This window comes from Typha angustifolia, chromosome 10 (assembly GCF_048772165.1).
Source record: "Typha angustifolia cultivar Huaian chromosome 10, ASM4877216v1, whole genome shotgun sequence".
NCBI lineage: Eukaryota > Viridiplantae > Streptophyta > Magnoliopsida > Poales > Typhaceae > Typha > Typha angustifolia.
The window spans coordinates 5,364,758-5,371,579 of record NC_133248.1 but is presented as its reverse complement, the minus strand read 5'-3'; positions in this window follow the sequence as shown (position 1 = coordinate 5,371,579).

Sequence of the window (6,822 nt, the reverse complement as noted above, 5' to 3'; positions counted from 1 at the left end):
GTGATTTATTAGAAACAGAGGATACATATAAAACATTGAAAATTTAAGTGTTTTATTATTAAAAATACTAAACGAGAAAGATATAGGTGAAACTCTAATATTATAACTTTGTACTCGGTTGTCTATTTTAGTTATAAAATATATCGTTATAAAAAGAGTCCTATAACTTGAAATAATATAGTGATTTCCCGAAGCTAACTACACTCAAATTGAGAAAAGAAAAGGTCCATAGCTCCTTCAAATTTTACTTCAAAATTTTTTTTAGTTCATTTTGATAAAATGCTCTTCAACATTTTGTAAAGATAAAAAGTGGAAAGTTGAGCATTTTATAAAAATAAACTTTTTGATATTCTCATCTAAAAGTAAACACTTAACTTATCAGTATTTTACCTAGGGCTACAGTGTCACAGACCCATTTTAGTATTATGATACGACTCGGTCAGATTAGATTCACTTGCAACATTGGGTTCATTGGGATAAGCTTATTTATCTAGTTTGATTTTGCTTAAGAAAATAAGGCCTTTTGCTAGGGAGCGTTCGAATGCCGAGGACCTACATTCGAACGGGCCATGCGAATGTGATACATTTAGTTAAGAACTTTTCTTATTGCATTAGTTATTTATTTTCATTAAAATAAAATTTCTATAGGTCGTGTTCGAACACAGGAGGGGTCGCGTTTGAACGCCCTTGCGAACACCTACATTAGGTTGGCAAATATAGAGGACACGAAAAGTGTGTTCGAACGTGGTCGGGCGAGTTCGAATGCCTGCATCACGTTCGCACATACAGAAAATATTTTTTGTACGTTGAAACGCGATCGACGGGAATCCTCTAGAATAAGGGTTACTTATTGTTATTAGGACTTGTTGGTTAGCATCTATAAGTATGTGGATGACAGCCAAATTCATAATGAAATTGGATTATTGATTTCTTACCTCCTATCTTCTCTCTAGACTCTCTCCCTCCTCCCTTTTCACCAACCTACCACCTTTACTATTGGCAAAGTTTCTCCTAACTTCTAACCTCCCTTGTCTGTCGAGTCCTCCCTTTTCTTTGGAATCTCGACCACTTCTTCTCTTTCATCTATATCCCTTAACCACATCCACCATCCACCTTCATCTCTATACCCATCTATAACCCTAACATCCACTCCACTCGTCACCACCATTGTCACCCACATTATTTCTTATTTTCGTCCTAGTTATAGTTTGAATCTGCAAAAGATGTAAATACAACAATTGTAGATCAGGGAGTTACAAATCTAATATATTTAGTTTTGTAATTTTCTGACTATGGAAGAATATTTGGTGAATATTTTTCCTTGATTGTGCGGACTGCTTCCTATAATAAATTTAGATCTTAAAAGAATTATTCCATAACCTACCTTTTGATACCGTAACCCATGCCTCCATACGTTCACAAAAAGAAGAACGAGAATTGTGCGTTCGAACGTTCAAACAACTGCACGCGTTCGCAAAAACAGAGAACAATATTTATGCATTCGAACGCGATCGGGCATGTTCGAATGCACTGCGGCGAGGACTGTTGGTTTTATAAGGTTTTAATTTGGTTGTTTGGGTCAAAAGAGTGAGCATCTATAAATATGTGAAAAAGACCCTAATTGGAGTTTATCTGATAAGTAGATCGGCATTGTTATCCTTATCTCCCTCCTTTTTGCTCTAGCTATTAGCACCCTCTCCCTACCCCAAGTCCTTTTGGCTTCCAATTCTGCCCAAGTAGCGTCCTAGGGTGGTTTGGCCTCCTCTTGGATTCGTTGGACTCTCTTCAAGAGTAATTCCTGTTTTCACAGTTTTTTTTTAATTTGAGAAAAGTCTATAGGCAAAGATTTTATTTATTCAATAACTTCTACTCTGCCCATAAAGATGGAGAAAATCACCTCTAAATCTCCTTGTTAAGCAGCACAGCTAAAGCAGATATCTTGGTTACAGCCATATGTCTCACGGCACACTGATCTGCAAATGATTTGTTTGTTGAGTTGTTGAGGAGCCAGGTGCAAGAAGGTCTGAAAGAAATAGCTCAAGAAAGTATCAAGCTAGGGTCTTGACCTAACCTTTAATCATTATTTGGCCGATCTTGAGATCAATCCTCTTCTTATGAGATGATAAAGATCCGCGAAACCCTAAGATCTTGGATTCTTTCTCATGGCATGCGATATATTAAGTTGGAATTCTCTATCTAAAGTTATGTCATTAAATCTATCCAGAACCGTTTGAGTAAATGAAATATAAAAGAGGGCTAATTTGGTTAAAAACTCCATTAAATGCACTAAGATCTTGTATCCTTCCTTTATAAAAAAAAATTATATTTTTTCTAGTCCTCTCATTTTTTCTAGCAAAAAATTAAAAAAATCTTGTAAAAAAAGATATTTGCTTTCCCGACCTATCATTTTCGTCCTTCCATAAACTGTAAACTCTCTTCTTACGTTAATTATCTATCATGTAGGTTTTTATTGTAATTTGGACCTAATTGGGACACATTAGAGCAAGTAAGCCTCAATGGATCGAGTCTATTTAGGTTATTTGACTTATTTGTTATTTGGCTTAGTCGGAGTACTAATTGTTTAAGTAATTTACTTATTTAATTTAATCAATTATGTAACGCCCCCGTTCGGCACAGGCACGTGCACATTCACACGCTCACACGACACGCGCGGTGCACACGACAAGTCGGATAAGGCCCATCACGCACAGATATACTCATGTGCACATATAATCATGATATCATCAAATAAAACCCGCTAACCTATCCATGATCACATAATCCATCACCAAAATATACTATTAACCAAATAAACCTATTAACATATGAATATCCAAGTCTACAATAATATACACTAGACCACTATATAATCTGACAAGACCCACACAGGCTACGACAAACCATCAAAATACAACTAAAATAACTAATACAAGAATACACTATGATTCGACTTGTATTATAAAAATCATCGTCTAATACAAAAGAGTACAAATATCAAATACTAGTACAACTCATTTTCTATATAAACTATCAACAACTCAATTTTTTTATAAACTATCATCTATACCGTCTCGCATCTATAGCTCATCTCATTATTGCTCTAAAATATCTTCTCAAGATATCTCAGGTCGCTATCACGTACCATATATCTGAGTGGGTTAGAAAAGAAATAAAGATAGTCATGAACAAAATGCTCAGTAAATAGACCTTATCCCGAATTAGTGATGCCAAATAGAGAGTAAATCATATACTGGATAATATGAATCAGAAAGAGCATCATATCATGAATGAATATATGAATGTATCCTCAATACTATATAAATGAAAAGTAGATAACATGTCATAATTGATAAAAATATATAATCCTCGATAATGAGTAAACAAATCTCCATGTCATACTATCATCATAACTTTCTCTCAAATATGTCACATGATGCATGCCGATCATGACCATGCTATGATATCAAATGTAACCATATATGATGTATATTGATCACTCGATAATCAGGTAATCAGATGATAATGAAATCATATGCATTTCTCAACATCTCAGTCATCAATGTCATCTTTATATGTCATTATCATAATAGACCACTAATAGGCTCTGATACTAATTTGTTAAAGCTCGGATACCAATTGATGGGATCTAGAATCAAAAGATCGGCTACAGAACAATTCCTTAAGATCTGAATTTATTGTAGGAAACAGTCCGTAAAACCGTGGGAAAATATTCGTCAGATATTCTCCGGTAGTTATAAAACTACGAAACTAATTGGGTTGGATCTATATCTTCCTAATCTACAACTTTCGTATTTACACCCTTTGTAGGTTCGAACTATAGCAGGGACGAAAATACGAAATAACGTGGGTGATGGTGACGGGTGGAGTGGATGTTAGGGTTATGGATGGGTATGGAGATGAGAGTGGATTGTGGAAGTGATTAAGGGAAGTAGACGAAGGGAACGAAGTGGTTGAGATCCCAAAGAAGAGGGGTGGCTCAACAGTCAAGGGAGATTAAAAGCGAGAAGAAACCTTACCAACGGTAGAGATGGAAGAATGGTGAAGAGGGAGGAGGGAGAAGTCTAGAGAGAAGATAGGAGGCAAGAAATCAAGAATCTAATAACAATGTAAAATTGGGTGCCATCCACATATTTATAGAGGCTAGCTAACTAGTCCTAAAACAATATGAAACCCTAACAAACCAACTAAACCAGTATTCCTTATCTTCTCCGAATACCTTTTGGATTAAGCTTTCATTTTGTCATAAATATATTCTGAATCTATAGAAGTCATGAATATAAAAGTTGTAGATCTAGAGGTTTTTGACCTTATCAAACTAGTTTGATATTATTTGGATATGTGACAAATATTCTACAAATATTTTTCCAAAATTGCACAGAGTTGGATTTAGCTAACTAGATAAAATCCTAACTAAGTGTATCAACCACTGTGCATAGTTAACACCTGGTGCCCGGTCTCAACATCATGTCCGAAGGCTTAGAACATACTCCGCCACCCACAAGAGTATCTCAAATATAACCATACCCCACCACCCGCAAGGGTATCAACATCAATCCAGACCGGGCACCCTCTTAGCTGATAGAAACCTCGTGAGGATAATTTGCCACATATGCCCTGGCGACTATGTCGAGTGATCAATCATCTCCAGGCACGCCCTAACCCTCGCGTCCACTCGGGTAACCTCATACTTTTTATTAACTATCCTATCAATCACATTTTATGCTTTCTTTCTAAATGCCAGATCATATGTATATATCTAGTACGATAGCAAATCAATGTGTAACAGGAATTTAGGTAGAATAGGAATCAAGAGAAAAATGATGCAATGTAGTCTCCAACCATATATCTAACATATGCATACTCCTACTAGTCTATCACATGCACACTCATGCTAGAGATTATCTTGGTATAAAATCATAATAGTATAATCATCTCTAATCATCTCTATATATCACCAATGTATTCATATCCCAGATCAGCCTAATCAAATGTATGATAAAATATGTTTGACTAAAATCATCTCTAGATAAAATCATATAATCATGCTGGAGGCCAAAACATGTATGTACATAATATATAATATATTGTAATTTGAGAAAGACGTCTAGGGGATAAGACTACTCATATCTGATCAGAAGACACCAATCACGTATCCCTCATATCCGGCAACTGAGCGACAACTCGTCTTAACAGGGTCCACAGGACCTATCATAAGGGGCTCGGGATCTAAAAATATTTAAGTAGTATGAAGTTAGCCGTTCATCTAATTAAAATCCGTTCATGTAATATAAGATGATTTAGTAGGTTTTAGAATTTCTACTTATCTTTATAAGTAGCTAGATTTTTTATTATAAATAAAAATAAAAATATAAATATAGATAAGAACCTAATTATAATTATATCTTGATTAATTAGAGACTATATAATCATTACTTCATAAAATAATAAATAAATACATAAGCCTAGTATTTTATTTGTTACAAAATAATAATATATAATAAATTATTAGAATTACTTAAAATGTATCTCATAAGAATATTAGTATATAAATTTGACAATTATAATTTACAAATCTATATATTAATCTAATAGAGATATAGATAATAAATATAAGTATTATCTATATTTATACCTAATTAATCATTAATTATATAAAATATAATTAATAATAATTATATTGAAGAATATATAATATTATTAAAATAGTTAATGTCTAAATAATCTATTCGCATTAATTATGAAGAAAATACCTAAATAAATAACATAAATAAAATAATAAATCACTGCCATCAGTGATGGGCTCCCTACTATAGTGCTAGGCTGAGCCCAACACTGTGTAGAAAGAGAAGGAGAAGAAGCCGAGGAAGAAGAAGTAGAAGAAAGGAAAAAGAAAAAGAAAGAAGAAGAAGAAGAAGAAGAAGAAGAAGAAGAAGAAGAAGAAGAAGAAGAAGAGAAGAAGGGAGGAGGGGACCTGGTAGCGGGGAGGGGCTCGGTCGTTGCTGGCTAACCAGCGGTTGGCTTCTCATCGATGTCTTTGTTTTGACAAACCTGAGAGAGAGAGACGGAGCGAGAGAGAGGGAGAGAGATAAAGGGAGAGAAAAGAAGGGAGGGGATGAGGGAGCACCGGTCGCTTCTCAATGACGGGTCGAGTGGTCAAAGAAGACGGTAGTAGAGAAAAAGAGAGAGGGAGAGAAATAGAGAGAAACAGAGAAAGAAAGAGGGAGAGAGAAAAGAAGGGAGAGGAAGAGGCTCACCGGTATCGGTAGCACGGCGGTGGAAGCGACGGCGATGGTCCGAAGTGGCTGGCGTCGACATACCGAGATAGGGAAGCTTAAGAGAGAGGAACGAGAGAGAGAGAGAGAGAGAGAGCATTTGAGAAGGAGAGAGAGAGAGAATGAGAGAGAAATAGATAAAGAGAGAGAGGCGGTGGCGGAGACGGGTAGCGGCGATAGGGGCCCCGCCCCGGCCAGCTGGCCATAGCCAGTTGGCTGCGGCAATGGCAGCTGGGGTGCGTGGCACCCTCCCCATGCAAGCTGCTCATGCAGCTTGCATGGGAATGAGGCCGGCCACGTCGTGCCCAAATTTTTTTTTCTTTAAGGTTGGGTTGTTACAAATTAATTATCTATATTAGTCAAAGTGTTATGAACTGACTTGATTCAATTCGTAGCGGTTAAGATTCAGGTTTGCACGAGATTTGGGATTCGTGGGTGGAGACACGGATTCCTAGGTATAGAATAGAGGTGATGATGGAGTGAAGGTCGAGTAGCTGATGGAGGTGGCTCGACAATAGATAATGATGGT